General features: G+C 31.0%; 1 protein-coding gene across 14 annotated transcripts in view; it reads right to left on the bottom strand.

The window, feature by feature from the left end:
* LOC129757026 (glucose transporter type 1) overlaps positions 1-18,192 on the bottom strand; it is an 875,183-nt gene that overhangs the window by 431,429 nt on the left and 425,562 nt on the right. Inside the window, exon 2 of one of the 14 annotated variants that reach the window (XM_055754113.1) lies at positions 5,885-5,923. The exons of the other annotated variants lie outside the window; for them this stretch is intronic. The gene's annotated coding sequence lies outside the window, so the exon portion shown is untranslated. The remainder of the gene's footprint in view (positions 1-5,884; positions 5,924-18,192) is intronic. 14 annotated transcript variants of the gene reach the window in all.

An 18,192-nucleotide genomic window follows, 5' to 3' on the forward strand; every position in this document is an offset into this window, starting at 1 on the left:
CTAAGTTTACGACTCCTCCCCACTTGCTCTCTGTCGTCTGGGATGGGGTTTTTCTCTAAACTACGTACATTGATGGTCCCATAATTCCGGAAACTTGGTGCAATGTCGAAACACGAGGAAAAACCTTTTTTAAGTCGCGAATGACATAAATATGTTAAAATGACTATAATCGAAACAAAAAAAAAAGAGGAAAAACCTTGAATTTTGAAACATTAATTTCCAAAATCTAAAATTTTTAGGTGATTTTTAAAATTCTATTTGGTATCTTTTGCCATTTCTTGCTTCGAACTCTAAAGTGCTTTAAATTTTCTAATTCTTTAATATTTTGAAGATTTGAACCTGAACCGGTGAGATGAAAATTGAGCGCGTTATCTTTGTAAAATGGCTTTTTCCTGCTTCGATGTTATTTAAAACATCTATTTGAAATAATATACGGGTTATCTTTCTAGAGTAGGCGGGATGAAAAAAAGTAAACAACCTGCTACAAATATGTTAAGAATGTGTCAAGAAAGCCATTAAAAAATTGTAGGCGAATGTGAAAAAAACCATGTGAAAAAATTTCGACTTTTCTTGAACAACACACAAGTTCTATAGAAGTTCCATATGAAACTTAAAAGTTCGTTAGAGGTTCCACATGGAACCAAAAAGTTCGTTAGAAGTTCATTAGAAAGCACGACAGTTATATATTTTTTTCGAGTTTTGCAAGTCGCTTAGAACGCATTAAAATGTTCTATGATACTTCTTTGAACTTCTCGTGTTCGTTCAGAAGTCTAAATAGTGTACTTACGAAAAATGGTGGTTAATTCTCTCGAGTACCATTTATTCAGCCAAATGTGAACTTTGAATGCACTCGAGTAAGTTATTATACGACTTTTGGTCATTTTAAATTGGGTCCTAGAATGGACTCATAGTGGAAACTATGTTTTTCTTATATAAAAAATAGCTTTTTAAAGGCTTCCAAGAAGATTTTATTTTCAGAACATAAAAATTAAGAATGAAAAAAAAGACAAACTATTTCATTAACTAAAAACAGAATTTAAAATACAGAAAATTTATTTATTTATTTATTAAAATGAAAAACATGAATAAGAATTTAGACATAAAGCAGAATTACTTAAAAACTTATTTTAAGAATTTAATTGATAACTTAAGGGAACAGCATTTTGGTTCCTATGATTTAGAGATTGATTTGGTAGATTTAAGCGTTCTGATCCAGATTTTACTGTCAAATTTTTTGTATTACCTTTAGTTTTTGAAATTGTGTTTGAAAGTCAAAAAAATATATCAGTTTTAAGTGAAACAAACTCTTGATAACTGATCAATTAACTAATAAAAGTCGAGAAAAACTCCTTATTCTGTTCAAGAAATTTGTTAAGATATTATTACAAGTTTTTTGACATTACTGAATAAAGTTTGAAAAAAAAATGCTTTCAGTTAACGAAATTTGTTGAAACCTGCAAAACGATAAGATTTTTGCTTTAAAATATCTTAAATTCAATTTGGTTTAAAACTTCTTTAGAAATGTAATAAAGTAAACAAAAAAACTTATATTACTTTTTTATGCAGAACATAAAATTGTTTAAACTTTTGGGAAAGCTGGTAATTGATTTAAAACCTTAATTATAAAATGTTTTGTCTTTGTTTTAAAGCTTTGAAAAACAAGTAGAAATTTCTTCAATGATTTAAATATTTTCAAAAAATATTAAAAAAAAACAAAAGCTGTTAGAAAATTCCATGCTTAGATTCAGGGCACACAAATTGGTTAAAATTAGCTATTAAATCCTTTGCATTTCGAAAAATGTGAATTTTGTGACCTAGTGTAATTTCTCAAATCCTTTTTGAATGTGATGTTGAGCATTTGGAAGAATAAGAAACAAAAAATTTAAGTGAGACTGAATTTTTTTCTTGAAGTACTTTTTTTATTGTAAGTTTTTATAGTTTTGACAAATGAAAAATTTTGTCAATAATTTCGATTTAATCGATTTGGCATTTTTGTCAATTTAGCTAAGTTTTCAATTTTGAAATTTTTCCAATATAATTATTATTGACAATTTTGTCTAGTTTGTATTTTTATATCAATTTTATTGCTTTTTTAAATTACATGATTTTTAATAAAATTTACAGTTTTGGAAAATTTTTAAACAAAACACCAAAAATTGACAAAACTGGCTTAAATGATGAAAATTCGAAAAATCAACATAAAATTGACAAAATAAATATCAATAAAAAAAACTAACGTAATCGACAAAATTGACGACAATGACCAAATTAGACAAAATTTAAAAATTGATAAAATTAAGCAGAACGAAAAAAAAGACAGAATTGAAAAATGCAAAAAAAAAAAATGTTAAAAGTTACCAAAATGACATGATTTGGATTTTTTTTTTACAAAAGTCACAAAACTGACCATATTAAAAAAATTTAATTTGAAATTGACAAAATAAACTTCGATGGAAAAAACTGACGAAATCGACAAAATAGACGACATTGACCGAATTAACCTAAGTTTTAAAATTTATGAAACTATTATTTTATTTACATAGTATTTTTATGAAACTAAGAAAAATGATAAAAAAATGGTAAGAATTGACAAAATGCAAAACATTGTTTAAAGTTACCGAATTAAAGTTATTTGGAAAAAGTTGACATTTCGATCATTTTTTTAATTTTTTTAATTTTTGTCATTTTTGACATTTTTAATTTTTGTAAATTTTTTAATTTTGTATTATTTGTATTTTGTATTTTTGTAATTTTTGTTATATTTGTAATTTTGTAATTTGTGTAATTTGTATAATTTAGTTATTTTTGTAACTTTTGTAATTAAGTAATTTTTGGAATTTTAGTAATTTTAGTAATTTTTGTCATTTTTGTCATTTTTGTCATTTTTGTCATTTTTGTCATTTTTGTCATTTTTGTCATTTTTGTCATTTTTGTAATTTTTGTCATTTTTGTCATTTTTGTCATTTTGTCATTTTTGTAATTTTTGTCATTTTTGTCATTTTTGTCATTTTTGTCATTTTTGTCATTTTTGTCATTTTAGTCATTTTTGTCATTTTTGTCATTTTTGTCATTTTTGTAATTTTTGTCATTTTTGTCATTTTTGTCATTTTTGTCATTTTTGTCATTTTTGTCATTTTTGTCATTTTTGTCATTTTTGTCATTTTTGTCATTTTTGTCATTTTTGTCATTTTTGTCATTTTTATCATTTTTGTCATTTTTATCATTTTTGTCATTTTTGTCATTTTTGTCATTTTTGTCATTTTTGTCATTTTTGTCATTTTTGTCATTTTTGTCATTTTTGTCATTTTTGTCATTTTTGTCATTTTTGTCATTTTTGTCATTTTTGTCATTTTTGTCATTTTTGTCATTTTTGTCATTTTTGTCATTTTTGTCATTTTTGTCATTTTTGTCATTTTTGTCATTTTTGTCATTTTTGTCATTTTTGTCATTTTTGTCATTTTTGTCATTTTTGTCATTTTTGTCATTTTTGTCATTTTTGTCATTTTTGTCATTTTTGTCATTTTTGTCATTTTTGTCATTTTTGTCATTTTTGTCATTTTTGTCATTTTTGTCATTTTTGTCATTTTTGTCATTTTTGTCATTTTTGTCATTTTTGTCATTTTTGTCATTTTTGTCATTTTTGTCATTTTTGTCACTTTTGTCATTTTTGTCATTTTTGTCATTTTTGTCATTTTTGTCATTTTTGTAATTTTTGTAATTTTTGTCATTTTTGTCATTTTTGTCATTTTTGTCATTTTTGTCAGTTTTGTCATTTTTGTCATTTTTGTCATTTTTGTCATTTTTGTCATTTTTGTCATTTTTGTCATTTTTGTCATTTTTGTCATTTTTGTCATTTTTGTAATTTTTGTCATTTTTGTCATTTTTGTCATTTTTGTCATTTTTGTCATTTTTGTCATTTTTGTCATTTTTGTCATTTTTTGTCATTTTTGTCATTTTTGTCATTTTTGTCATTTTTGTCATTTTTGTCATTTTTGTCATTTTTGTCATTTTTGTCATTTTTGTCATTTTTGTCATTTTTGTCATTTTTGTCATTTTTGTCATTTTGTCATTTTGTCATTTTTGTCATTTTTGTCATTTTTGTCATTTTTGTCATTTTTGTCATTTTTGTCATTTTTGTCATTTTTGTCATTTTTGTCATTTTTGTCATTTTTGTCATTTTTGTCATTTTTGTCATTTTTGTCATTTTTGTCATTTTTGTCATTTTTGTCATTTTTTGTCATTTTTGTCATTTTTGTCATTTTTGTCATTTTTGTCATTTTTGTCATTTTTGTCATTTTTGTCATTTTTGTCATTTTTGTCATTTTTGTCATTTTTGTCATTTTTGTCATTTTTGTCATTTTTGTCATTTTTGTCATTTTTGTCATTTTTGTCATTTTTGTCATTTTTGTCATTTTTGTCATTTTTGTCATTTTTGTCATTTTTGTCATTTTTGTCATTTTTGTCATTTTTGTCATTTTTGTCATTTTTGTCATTTTTGTCATTTTTGTCATTTTTGTCATTTTTGTCATTTTTGTCATTTTTGTCATTTTTGTCATTTTTGTCATTTTTGTCATTTTTGTCATTTTTGTCATTTTTGTCATTTTTGTCATTTTTGTCATTTTTGTCATTTTTGTCATTTTTGTCATTTTTGTCATTTTTGTCATTTTTGTCATTTTTGTCATTTTTGTCATTTTTGTCATTTTTGTCATTTTTGTCATTTTTGTCATTTTTGTCATTTTTGTCATTTTTGTCATTTTTGTCATTTTTGTCATTTTTGTCATTTTTGTCATTTTTGTCATTTTTGTCATTTTTGTCATTTTTGTCATTTTTGTCATTTTTGTCATTTTTGTCATTTTTGTCATTTTTGTCATTTTTGTCATTTTTGTCATTTTTGTCATTTTTGTCATTTTTGTCATTTTTGTCATTTTTGTCATTTTTGTCATTTTTGTCATTTTTGTCATTTTTGTCATTTTTGGCATTTTTGTCATTTTTGCCATTTTTGTCATTTTTGTCATTTTTTTCATTTTTGTCTTTTGTCAATATGTCATTTGATTTTTTTAAACATTTTCGTCAGTTTTGACAAGTTTGTATGTTTTTTCATGAACATAAATGAGCAACACTGTCATTACAAAACAGGAATTTTGGAGTTTTGTTTTGTAACATTATTTCTCAATGTGATCAAAAGTACAAAAAACATTCACTTTACACTCAACCAAAAGCCACAAGTAGATTTCAGCTGTTGTAAATGTTGTCAGATCCACCCCCACACATTTGGTTCATTTTTTCATCTCTTCCCTTTGCGAATGAACTATCTGTAATGTATTGATCTGATGCCCATAAATTAGTGACACTAGCCGTTATTGGCATTCCCGAAATTGTCTGCAGTCGTCACCGAATTCCTCGTCCCGCCCGATTCTCTCGTTCAAATTACGCCAATTTCGTCGCCACAGCAACATCAACAGCGGCAGTCAGGAAAAGCGAAATTGAATATATTTATATTCTACAGGCTCTGTGCGGAAGGTCCTCCTACTAGTTGGTTGGACGAATAACTAAGAGAGAAAAAAAACACGACATTCCAAACCACTAGGCCATCGGGAAATTGGATGATGTTACTCAAATTGTGTGCAATGGCAAGCAAAATCAAGAGAGAGAAAAAAAAGAAATTGAACATCGCTTCATTAAGGACGCCTCACTGGGCGCAATAATTTTAGGGCCCGGATTCAGTTCTGTTGACTGTCAGGAACATGCACAAGACGAATGAATTGATTACATTTTGGAAATTGTATGTTCAGACTGTTCCAGGCATGTCTTTGAAGGTAGAGTTTTTTTTTTGCTTCAGAGCAATTTAAGATTAATTTGAATTTTGAAGACACAATTTACTTACGGACTGCTGATAAAAAAGTCTCCTTGAATAAGTTTTTACCTGAAAAAAGAGAAAAGAATATGAATTATTATCTAAGATGCAAGAAATTGAAGTTGATTGCTAGTTGAGGTTTTAATTGTATATTTTATTGCCAGTATAAACCTATCATCGTACCAAAGCCGGAACATTCTGAAAACAATCTTAATAACAGTCTTTCCAAACTGTGCTTTTCTTGTCACTCTGTGTTTGTTTACCAGAGCCGGACCAATCTGAAAGTATTCTAAGCAACAACCTTCTCAACCAGAAGGCCAAATCAAAGTAAACCATCAGCAGCAGCAACATTGAAATTTTGCGCTTCCTAAGCCAATCCACCATTTACCACAAGAAGGCCCAATCAAAACAAACAATCAGCAACAGCCTTAAAAATCTGCGCTTTCCAAGCCAATCCGTCTTTTCCCATTGGAAGGCCACATCAAAGCAAACAATCAGCAACAGCAGCCTTAAAAATATGCTCTTGCTTATCCAATCCGTCTTTTTCCCGGATGGCCAAATATTAAAAATCAGCAGCAGCAGTCTTACAAAATATGCGCTTCCTAAGCCAATCCATCATTTTTTCATCGGAAGGCCAAATCAAAACAAACAATCAGCAGCATCGGACATAATAATCTGCGCTCCCAAAGAAAATCTGTCTTTCCCACCGAAAGGCCAAATCAAAACAATTAATCCGCAACAGCAGCCTTAAAAATCTGCGCTTCCACAGCCAATATTTTTTTTTGTTTTTCAATCGGAAGGCCAAATCAAAACAAAAATCTGCGCTTTCTCAGCATATTCCGTCTTTATCCAGCGGAAGGCCAAATTATAAAAAAAACACAGCAGCAGCAATCTTAAAAAAATATGCTCTTCCTTAGCCAATTCATCTTTATCCACCGGAAAGTAAAATCACAACAAACAATCATCAGCAGCAGCCTTATAAATCTGCGCTTCCTAAGCCAATCTGCCATTTTTTTTATCGGAAGGTCAAATCAAAACAAACAATCAGTAGCAGAAGCCTTAGAAATCTGTGCTTGCTAAGCCAATCCGTCTTGTCCACTGGAGGCCGAATCAGAAACATTTGTTTTCGTTGTAACAGCTCTCTGTGCTTACTCTACCAACTATGCGATTGTTGTGATTCCACGATTATTACGAATCTCAATGATTCACTCCGACACGTCTATCGCTTGCAAGAATCGATCAATGACTTTGTTTTGTTTGTTTTGCCTTGTGTTGCCAAAATAACAACATTGCTAAGGCACTAAGGCAGTTCGAAACAAACTCAAATGATATAAAATTAATCATAAAACTCTACAAAATTGAACACAACTCTTTCGGTGGCTCAAATATACGAAATTTGTACCTTTTGGTCCAGTGAATTCTGAGATATAAAATGCTGAATTTCGGTATTTTTTGGTTTACATTTCTTCGCGGGAACTAAATACAAAATTGCTGTATTGTGTTGTGAGCCTACTTGGATGAATGATTCAACTGAATCAAAGCAATCGGAAGATTCCATCAATTCAACCACGGGAAATGAAAAGTTCATATACCGGTATTTCGATAGCAACTAACTACCTTCTTCAGAAGCGTTTTCCATTCTTGATCAAATGCTCACTGAAGAAGATAGTAAGTTAATATCGAAATACTGGTATTTGAACTTTTTATTTACCGTGGTTGAAAAAAATTATCTTTCGATTGCTTTGATTCAACAAAATCGCAGTCCTTAGTGTGTTGAGATCGAACAACAATTAGAATCAAAAGAAGGACGATTATCCTGCATGAATTAAGGGGCTAAATTTTTTAACATTTTTTATTAAATTTTAATATCAAAAAATACAATTTGCCTTCTTTCAATTCCTTAGGCCCTCGCACTATTTCCGTTTAATTTTCTCCTTCAAATTTTACCATTTGATTGGGTTTCTAGCCTTTTGTCCTTGACTGGTATATTCTTGGAAAATTTCCCTATTTTTAAAATATCAAAAATATACCTCAAAATACAACAAAAACTATACATTTACTTAGAAAAAAAAGTTGAACTCTCACTTTAAACAACATGTTTGCTTCTTAACCTTTGACTTCATCAGGAATGGTGTGTGTTTGCGAGCCTTCGCAAAAATAGATATTTCATGATTTGAAATTTTCAAAAACAAATCAAGCTTTTCAAAATTTTAAACTCGACTTCTAGGTTTTTAAACATAGAAAAGGATTTTGAGATATTTTAACTTAAGACCTAGTTATTGATGATAATGTGGAAAAATTTCATGTTGATCGAAGATACCCCGGTGATCAATGTTGCCCCATTATACGGTACCAATAAAGTAAACAAACTTTTTCGTGAGTTCAATCTTTATGAAATGTTTTTTTCAGGTGGATGTGAGTACCCAAGCAACCAAAAGTCCCATAAAACAGGCACAAAAAAACTTACTCAGCCCCATCATTGATCTGAAGTACGTTCTATGCAGCTCAAAATTAAAATTCTTATTGATACTTTCAAGTTCCAAAACTAGTCTAAATAATGACCTTCTTTTCAGCTTCCAGTGGTTTTTTAATTCAGCTTCCAAAAAAATTGTAAAATGAGCAAAAACTATCACCTTCTCTTGATTATTTACAATGTTTATGATGCCACGCGCAGAATTCCAAACTCGACAAATTCCGGTTTTCCGAGATTGGTTCAATTTACTGCTCAATTGCTGCTTTCCTACATTTTCTACATATATCGCATCAGAATGGTCACTCAAGTATCAAATTACCTATTTTAAAAAAAACTTGCCCAGCTTGGGGATTGAACCCCGACCTTCGTGGTGAAAATCGAAGACGCTACCACAAAACCATGCCTAGATGTTGTTCTAACTGAAACTAAAACTCGAAGCAGTGATATGATTTTGTAGCATACCTGCAGCGCACAAACCCAACCAGAAAGCCAGCCAGCCCGGAAGAAAGCACCTCAATCCATTTTTTGGCACCCAGTAAATCCCGTTTAGAGCACTTTCGTGCCCTTTGTGTGACTTGAGTCCCTTATATCGTACATATAAATCTTTTTTGCAACTTTAAAGTTCATTAATGAGTACATAAAGTTCGCTCAAGGGAATTAGCAGTTGATTCTCTTTTTAAGCCAATATGTAACTTTAAAAGCCTTCATTCAAGTGAATATGTGACTTTTGGTTGGTTGGGTAGTCAATCAAGCTAAGCTAAGTTCAATCTTTAAGAAATGTTTTTTATTTCAATTTGACTTCATGATATTAATTTCACCACTTAAAGAATATATCAATTATCTCAAGGATATTCTTCAGAACTACATCCCAATCCCTTCAAACTACCCGACACTGTTTTTTATTTCTCTCAGTGTATAGATGGATTTCATTTCAATAAGAAAAATAATATAAAACTATTGAACCGATTTGTTAGAACAAATTTTCGGAACATTATTATGAGAGGGTTTTTTTAACCCAAAATTGGTGTTGGGATGGCCAATGAATTTTATTGCTTTAAGGCTGTAAGTTGAGTCTGTAAGTATTTTACTAGCAAATTTTGATCCAAGCCAAGTTCGTTAATCACTAGGACGTGGCCGGCACCGTTATTAGTAATTGAAAAAGAGAGAACATTAGGGTAGCCCCAATTACCCAACTTCCTCAAAACCAAACTCTCAACACCAATCTTGATCCAATCAATGATAAAACAATACTGGAACAGTTTATGCTCATTCGGGTACTCAAAGGCGACCCTCAAAAACTTTCAAATTTGTGTAGAACTTTCTATGGAAAAAGTGAATATTGAGGCTAGTTAAAATATCATACAATAAATTTTCAAATAGTTAGCTAGTACTATTGGAAATCAATATTCACTCCAAAATCCTAATAAAAATATGTAAAAGAACGTTTACGTTAATGTTTCTTTTCGAATAAATTTGCAAAAATTTTTAATAAACGTATGATGCTTATTTTGAAAATTTATAGGTATGTACATAAGGAAAATAGTAAGAATTTTGTAATAAACTTTTATACATACAAAAATTCTCGTTTTTAGGAGCTTTATAAATGTTTTTGAAGATCGTTTTATTTTAAGTTTATTAAAAAACTTCTATTACATTAAGTTTCACAAAACCATTTAAAATTTTTCAAGATTTTTGTATAAAAGCCACATTAGAGCTAGGAGTTTCAGTAGGAAACTTTAGGAGCATAGGAGGTGTAGGACAAATTCATCACCCGTTATGCTGGCCTAGCATCTCCCAGGGTTTGCCTTCCCCAACATTACCTTTCTTAAACCTCCCCACGTTCTTGGGTGGATCGTAGAGATCTCTGCATCTACCGTTTAAGTAAACGTGAGTCACTTAAAGCGACTAATATACCCTTCCCTTTCCCTACACAGTCCGCAGGGTTCGGCCAGGGCACCTTCAACATTCTGTGGGAGCAAGTTTTTCAATTTAAGAGATTCTATAGTCTGAGGCAACGAATTGGAAGACTTTGCTTCTTTTGAAATAACAAGTCAGGAAGTGTAACATCTTCTAGAGAAGAAGGTGGTGCAATTCACAAAGACTGTTATTTCACAAAACGGAGAGTTGACGAGTAGCGCCAACCGAAGTTTGGCGACTGTTTATGCGAATAGCGAATGCGAATGCAAATTTTCTATGGAAAAAGTGAAAATTTTCCAAAACAAAATAGTAATCAATTCAGGGAACACTGTAAAAGTACATCAAGTTTTGAAGTAACATCTATTATTTTTTTCAGAACAAAAAATATTATTATTACAAAGCATACCTAGTAGAACTGAATCGCAGATCGTGGTGAAAATAGAAGAAGAAATTATCCAACAAAGCAAAACCAATCAGCTACTTAACCATTTAACTTTCAATCTTCTATGAACTATGCATTTGAAAGAACCTGTTTTTTACGTCTTGTATTCCATAAAATTATAATATACATACATTTTTATAGAACTTCAGCTTTGTCGTACGGAAATTATTACTTTCTAGCAGTTTCAATGAAATTATACGGAAATATTGCCCAAAAAACAGAAATTTGATTCAAAACATAAATAGGCGCATTTAGCCCGCACGGTTTGAGGTTCGGCATTTTAGACAACACTTATAATAAAATCGCTTTCTTGGGAACTGAAGAAAATTTTAACATAAAAATTACTCCAATGTATAGAAAACAGATGCCTGCACACGTGTATATAGTTTTTGTACACATATTCGAGGTGTATGTAATAGCGGTAAGGCTTAAATAAAATGATTCAGCGTTTATTTGAAATTTTCAAGAAATAAGAGATGATTCTCACTCAAACCATCTTGACATTCTTGGAAAAAAATTGAAACATTTCTATTCAAAACTGTTTCATTATAAATAATTTGAGAGCAGGACAAAGAAGAAGAATGAAAAAAAACTAAGCGAAAAAGAATTTTAATTCCTCACATTATCCTCATACAAAATGTATGGGAAAGTATAAACAAAAGAGTCTATAACTTTTATTTGCTTAGTCTTCAACTACTTGATGTCTTCTGAAAAGTTGTTCCTGAAGTTAAATTATGCTTTTAGACTTTTATAGTGTTGTAAGAATGAATTTAGATTTATTAATGGATTTTTTTTTGTTTTTCAATACATTTTTCGTTTGAGGGTCGTCTTATAGCGTACCAATCAAATTGAATTTCACACAGTTTGATATCTTGATAAAAGAAGCTCCCATACGTCCAAAAATTTTTACCAATTAGATTTCCTGGAGTGTCAATTTGACACTCCTGACTAAAACTTCTGTATCTTTCTTGTTTCTCAACCGATTTGTACAAAATTTGTACATTTGTACGCTAATGTAACTCCACCATTTAAATCGGTCTGAAATTGCCTTTCTAGTAAGAATAATTTTATTTCGAAAATCTTGCGTTTATATACTCTAAATCCAGTGCAAAATTTATTTAATGTGTTAGCACTGTTGGTGTTAGTGAAATCTAAGTAATTACAAATTGACAGAAAGTTCGAAAAACAGCTTCCTTTGAAAATTCGCCCAAAATTCTGTGTTTGTATTTTTTAAATCTTAAGATGCAAGAATGTGCCGAATTACGTCAACTTTCCGAATCTTTTTTTTTTTTTTCAATATTTCTATTGTGTGACTTTAACAATTTTGACGGTTCATCGATTGAAAGGAACGGGTTTTACGCCACTTTTTTACATTTTTGTGATCATGATCTTTAAAAAAATCAGAATACACCTAGGTTTTTTTTTACACGGTTTTTTTTACGCGGTTTTTTTTTACACGGCTTTTTTTACACGGTTTTCGGGAATTAACACGGTTTTTTTACACGGTTTTCGCGAATTAACACGGTTTTTGAGAGAAAATATTCTAAGTCCTTTTCAAAGGAAAACACTTAGAATCTTTTTGAAGTTGGGAAAATCTTATCTCTTAGACTAAGAACATGATACTCGAGACCTAAGACCTGGGACCTGAGACCTGAGACCTGGGACTTGAGACCTGAGAACTGAGACCTGAGACCTGAGACCTGAGACCTGAGACCTGAGACCTGAGACCTGAGACCTGAGACCTGAGACCTGAGACCTGAGACATGAGACATGAGACATGAGACCTGAGACATGAAACATTAGAAATTAGACCTGAGACCTGGAAGCTGAGACAAGGGATATTAGACTTGAGACCTCAGCATGAGACATGAGACCTGAGACCTGAGACCTGAGGCATGAGACAAGAGCCATGAAACATGAGACTTTAGACCTGAGACATGGGACATGAGACATGAGGCATGAGACATAAGACATGAGACCTGAGGCAAGAGGCAAGAGCCATGAAACATGAGACCTGAGACCTGAGACATGAGACTTTGGACCTGCGACCGGAGACAAGCTACTAAAATTAGTACTGCGAGAAACAAATTTAGCCTCGATTTCTACATGCGACCCCTCTAATGAAAGGTTTTGACTTGTGGATGACGAAAAATAGTGTCGCGACTTCGCTAGTACAAGCTACTAGTGTTAGTACCGCGAGAAACTAGTAAAACTCCAATTTATACTTGCGACCCCTCTAATGAAAGGGTTTGACTTGTAGTTGACGAAAAATAGTGTCGTGATTTCGCTAGTACAAGCTACTAGGATTAGTACCGCGAGAAATTTGTTAAGCTCCGATTTCAACTTGCGACCCCTCTAGTAGAAGGGTTTGACTTGTAGGTGATGGAAAATAGTGTCGCGACTTCGCTAGTACAAGCTATTAGTGTTAGTACCGCAAAAAATTAGTTTAGCTTCGATTTCATCTTTCGACTCCTCTAGTGAAAGGGTTTAACTTGTAGATGACGAAAAATAGTGTCGCGACTTCGCTAGTACAAGCTACTAGTGTTAGTACCAAGGGAAATTAATTTAGCTCCGATTTCAACTTTCGACCGATCAAATGAAAGGGTTTGACTTGTAGTTGACGAAAAATAGTGTCGTGACTTCGCTAGTACATGCTACTAGGATTAGTACCGCGAGAAATTAGTTAAGCTCCGATTTCAACCTGCGACCCCTCTAGTAAAAGGGTTTGACTTGTAGATGACGAAAAATAGTGTCGCGACTTCGCTAGTACAAGCTACTAGTGTTAGTACCACGAGAAATTAGTTTAGCTCCGATTTCAACTTTCGACCGGTCAAATTAAAGATAATCATACCGTTTGTACAAAAAAGTTTTAAAGTTGATTGCACATAAAATTGAGGTAGTCAGAAAAATTATTGGTTCCACCAGTTGTGATGTATTTGTAATGTCGTAATACATGAAGCACCAATTGCAGTAGTGTTTGGCTTTGTTCGAATTAAATTTTATATTTTTAACCATAAATGTTGAAGAAAAAGCATGACGATTCAAAAAACATTTAGGGGTGAAAAACACTGTAACAAATTCTACTAGCTGAAATCATAAAAATTCATGATTGGATGGATAAAAATATTGATGTTATATTTTCATTAACTGCAAATATTTCAAAGAATGCGATGTTTGATAAAAATTTTCGAAAATTTGTAGCATCTTGTTCAAGTTTTCAAACAATCAAAAATGCACTGGCTCACAGCTCTCAGAGCTCTCTACAATGATGATTTTACTCAATTTTCAGCTGGGTGCTGCAGCTTCTGCTTACGCGTTTTGATTTATTATGCCAGTTATTAAAACAAAACGTGATACAAAATATAAAAATACACTTTAAATACTATTCAATTCCCCGGATTCTCAAGATTACCCCCTGTAACCAATATTACCAAGAAGTCAATCCCTTTCACTTGACCGGTCGAAAGTTGAAATCGGAGCTTAACTAATTTCTCGCGGTACTAACACTAGTAGCTTGTACTAGCGAAGTCGCGACAATGTATTTCGTCATCTTCAGGTCTCAGGTCTCATATCTCATGTCTCATGCCTCTTGTCTCATGTCTCATGTCTCAGGTCTCAGGTCTCAGGTGTCATGTCTTAAGTCTCAAGTCTCATGTCTCAGGTCTCATGTCCCATGTCTCAGGTCTCAGGTCTCGTGTTTTGTGTCTTAGTTTTCTAGTCTCAGGTCTCAGGTCTAATGTCCCATGTCTTTGGTCTCATTCTTCAAGTCTCAGGTTTCATGTCTCAGGTCTCAGGTCCCTGGACTTAGGTCTCAGATGTCATGTCTAAAGTCTCAGGTCTCATGTCTCTAGTCTACATTTTCAAGTCCAGGTTGTAGTGACCGAAACCGGGAATCGTCTCATACAAATTTTAGAGACACTCCACAACGCATGCATTCTTGTCAAAGATATTTTCTTAACTGAAGATTGATAGAGCGGCTCACTCACATCACATTGTAGGAAAAGTTCACAGTTGATCTTTTCATTTATTCAATCTATTCGAACTAATACAAATATGATTTACACACTTGAGAATGCTTTTATGAGCAAATCGAGCTTTCCTTGTGCTTTTAGCTATAAACGTGCACGATTGTACATCTTCAATCATTTTACTGCAAATATTAATCAATTATTTATTTATCCTCACTCCTGATCTCTACATCCGCCCCCTCGCCTACTCTTTGATGTAATTTTTTGTATTTTCTTCAAAAAGTTTTTATATAATAATGCACGATACAAATACATCAACGATTTGTTTGTCTTACTACCAGCTGATTTAAATTAAGACTTTATAGCAACGATGATTTTGTTTTCCAATATTGTGCCATTCCCCGCTATCGTCAAAACTGACGTGATAGCGACCAAAACGAAGAAGAAGTTTTCCAATATAAAAAGTGACATTTTATATAATTTCTGTATCTTGGGAAATAATCATTAACGTACATTTCTAGGAAAAATTTGCTCCCAAGAAAAAAAGTACACCACTAAAGTTTGAAATGCTATTTCAGAACTTGTTTTTCGTAGTTCAAATTTATCAATTTATTTTGTTTTTCCAATTGTCAATATTACGTTATAGTTCCCATCATTCGAAAAGTTTAGCTAAATCTAAAAAAAAAAATATATTTTCTACGTCAGAAATTTATCAACAAATCCCTTATCAAATCATTTTATCCCTTTTGAATTCTTTCATATCCGCCATCACGCTTCACCTTCAGAAAAAAGTTAATGTTTCTCGTTCCATTATTTTGTGGTTTAACTAACTCCTTTGGTTAACTTTCCCTCTTCCAAATCACGTTTATTAATATCTCTCACTCACACGACGTCCACAGTTGACCTACATCAATGTGGTACATAATAGCGATGGACTTACTTTTTGTTTATTGAAAATCATACTCCAAACACCACTAACACTAATTGGAATCGTCAAACGAACATATGTGCATTATATTTTAGCTATAAACGTACACGGTGGTACATATTCGAAAAACTTGCAAACCAAATTATTCAATTAACTATATTTTTCCATTTTTTTTTGTTTCAAATTTGAGTAGTAAGTTCCATTTGAAAGTTTTTTTTTTTTAATTCGCGATTAACTTTTTTTTTTATCTCCTTATTCATTTTTTTTTCTCTAAGAATACAACTTCAAATAATTACAAGTTAATAACAATACTCTTTAATTATTCTTTGTTCATAATTCTCGTTGCTGCAAACTTTAAAAACATGACTGTAATAAAACGTTCTGAAATATTTTGTAAAATTATATTTTCTTTAAGTTGCAAAAATCATCAATCCATGTGTTTCATGTGTTGAGTAATTTTTCATATCACTGTGTGTGTTTAACCTCTGCATTGAGATTTTTATTTTTTTATTTTATTTGGTTGGATTTAAACTTCTTCAAGTCATTCATCCCTAAAAATCTGCATTGAGATGCTCTCGATTTGCACCCAAGAAATGCATTATTTTTAGTCATTCGTTCTCCAAGCCTTCAAAAACGAATTGTAGAAAAAATAGATATTTTATCTGTTTTATTTTTTTCTTCATTCTCATTTGATTGTCAAATGTCAAAGTGTTCTGAATTGGCCATGAAAATTAAAATAAATTAAAATGTCTATCGAAAAAATATATTTTTGTTGATTTTACCTTCATGAATATCAATATTTTTCTTAGATCATTCAGCATCTTAGACAAAAAAAATCGTTTTCATTCTAAATTTTGTTTGTTTATTCTGAATTAAATTCTTACTTGTAAATAACTTTAAATATATAAACTCAAAATAGATCATTAAACTCAAGAATATCTAATTTAAAAGAAATACCAATTGTTACTTTTATAAATTTTTCGCCGCCAAATATTTTTCAATTTTTCCTAATCAGAATGCAACTGCAATACTACTAGAACTTTGTGCTTTTCACCATTCTTTGCGATTCAGAAATTTTTCTTAGATATCTTTCCCTCATTATTCTGATCCTCCTCAACAGGAATCTGTTTTCAATGGAACCTTCTTTCAAATCCTTGCTTGCCTATAATTTCCATTTTTCTTTATTCGCTACAAGTTCATTCACAACATTTTTTTTAAACACTAATCCTTCATCGAAATTTTTGTTTCCTAGATATCCATAAATTGATTCAATTACCCTATAATTGTACATTAGAAATGTATCAACGTCTCCCTTGTCTAATAATTTCATCCCATTGATATTATCATATTTACGCCATTACATTTAAAAACCAGAAAAACTTAAAGTTCCTCATTCAAAATTCAAAATCACGTTTATAAATATTGCTCACTTACACGATTGGCATAAGACACTGTTGACCTACATAGGTATTAGTTTTCGTTTTTTTGCAACCACACTCCAAACGCCACCAACACTCTTGAGGGTCGCCCAACGGTCAATCGTAATAAATTTTAGCTATAAAAGTACACGGTGGTACATATTCACAAAGTTGCCTAACAAATTATTCAACACGCAATATTTTTCCATTTTTGATTCCAACTTTAGTTTTGAGTTATTTATTCATTATTTAGCCTTAAACTAGTTCACCTTAAACTCCTTGCATTTTTTTCTCACTCTGAATTCAAATATCGTTTGTAATACAAATTTATTCTTAATTTACTTGAAGACCTATCGTCTACAAGAACCTTAAACCTAAAACCTAAAACTCATTCAGTCATCTTTTGTTCTATTTTCTCTTTGTTATCAGCAGTTTTACCTTTTTAAATTTATGCTCTTCAGAAAACCTTATTCAAATCATTTGATTTTTTTTTGTTTGCCTTTCCGTAGGCAACAATAGATAAAAAAAATCGTTTTATTAACAACATATTTCTGTTTTCATTTTTTTTCTTCATTCTCACATTTCATCAGTAGTGTTTTGAAATTTTTGATTTTTTTTTTTTTTTAATCTCTTAAATAAACTGTTCTTTATTTTTTTCTTTTCCTATACCTCTCTTCGGTGAAGTTTCAAATTTCATCTTCTGTCGTTATATCTTTCAAATATTCACGTTGTTAAAAATCCTATCCAGATTTTCTTCTGCCCTCACTTCATCGACTGCTTCTTTAAAATGAATGTTCCTCTAATCATGGTTTTGTCTTTTTTCTTCTTTCTCTTACATTTCTTTCGGCATTTCAAAACTTTTGCATCATTCTGTTTCTGTTTTATTTAACCTTTCAACGGCACAGTTTTAAACATTCGCTTTTTTTTTAATTCTTTACTAAATCCTTCGACTTTCCTTTAATTTTTGTTCTTACCTTTCATTGCCACAGTTTTCAAATTTTCGTATTTTTTTTAAATCTTTTTCAAATAATTCTATTTCTAGTTTAAAATTTTCTTTAACATTACCGCTTTTCGAAAATTCTTCAAAACATAATTTCTTTAATTTTTTGAAAACTTTTTCCGAATTTTTCTGATTTTTTTTATATTTCTTTGGCAGAATCTTTAGGAGGAATTTTAGCAAATTATCTCTTTA

This window comes from Uranotaenia lowii, chromosome 3 (assembly GCF_029784155.1).
Source record: "Uranotaenia lowii strain MFRU-FL chromosome 3, ASM2978415v1, whole genome shotgun sequence".
NCBI lineage: Eukaryota > Metazoa > Arthropoda > Insecta > Diptera > Culicidae > Uranotaenia > Uranotaenia lowii.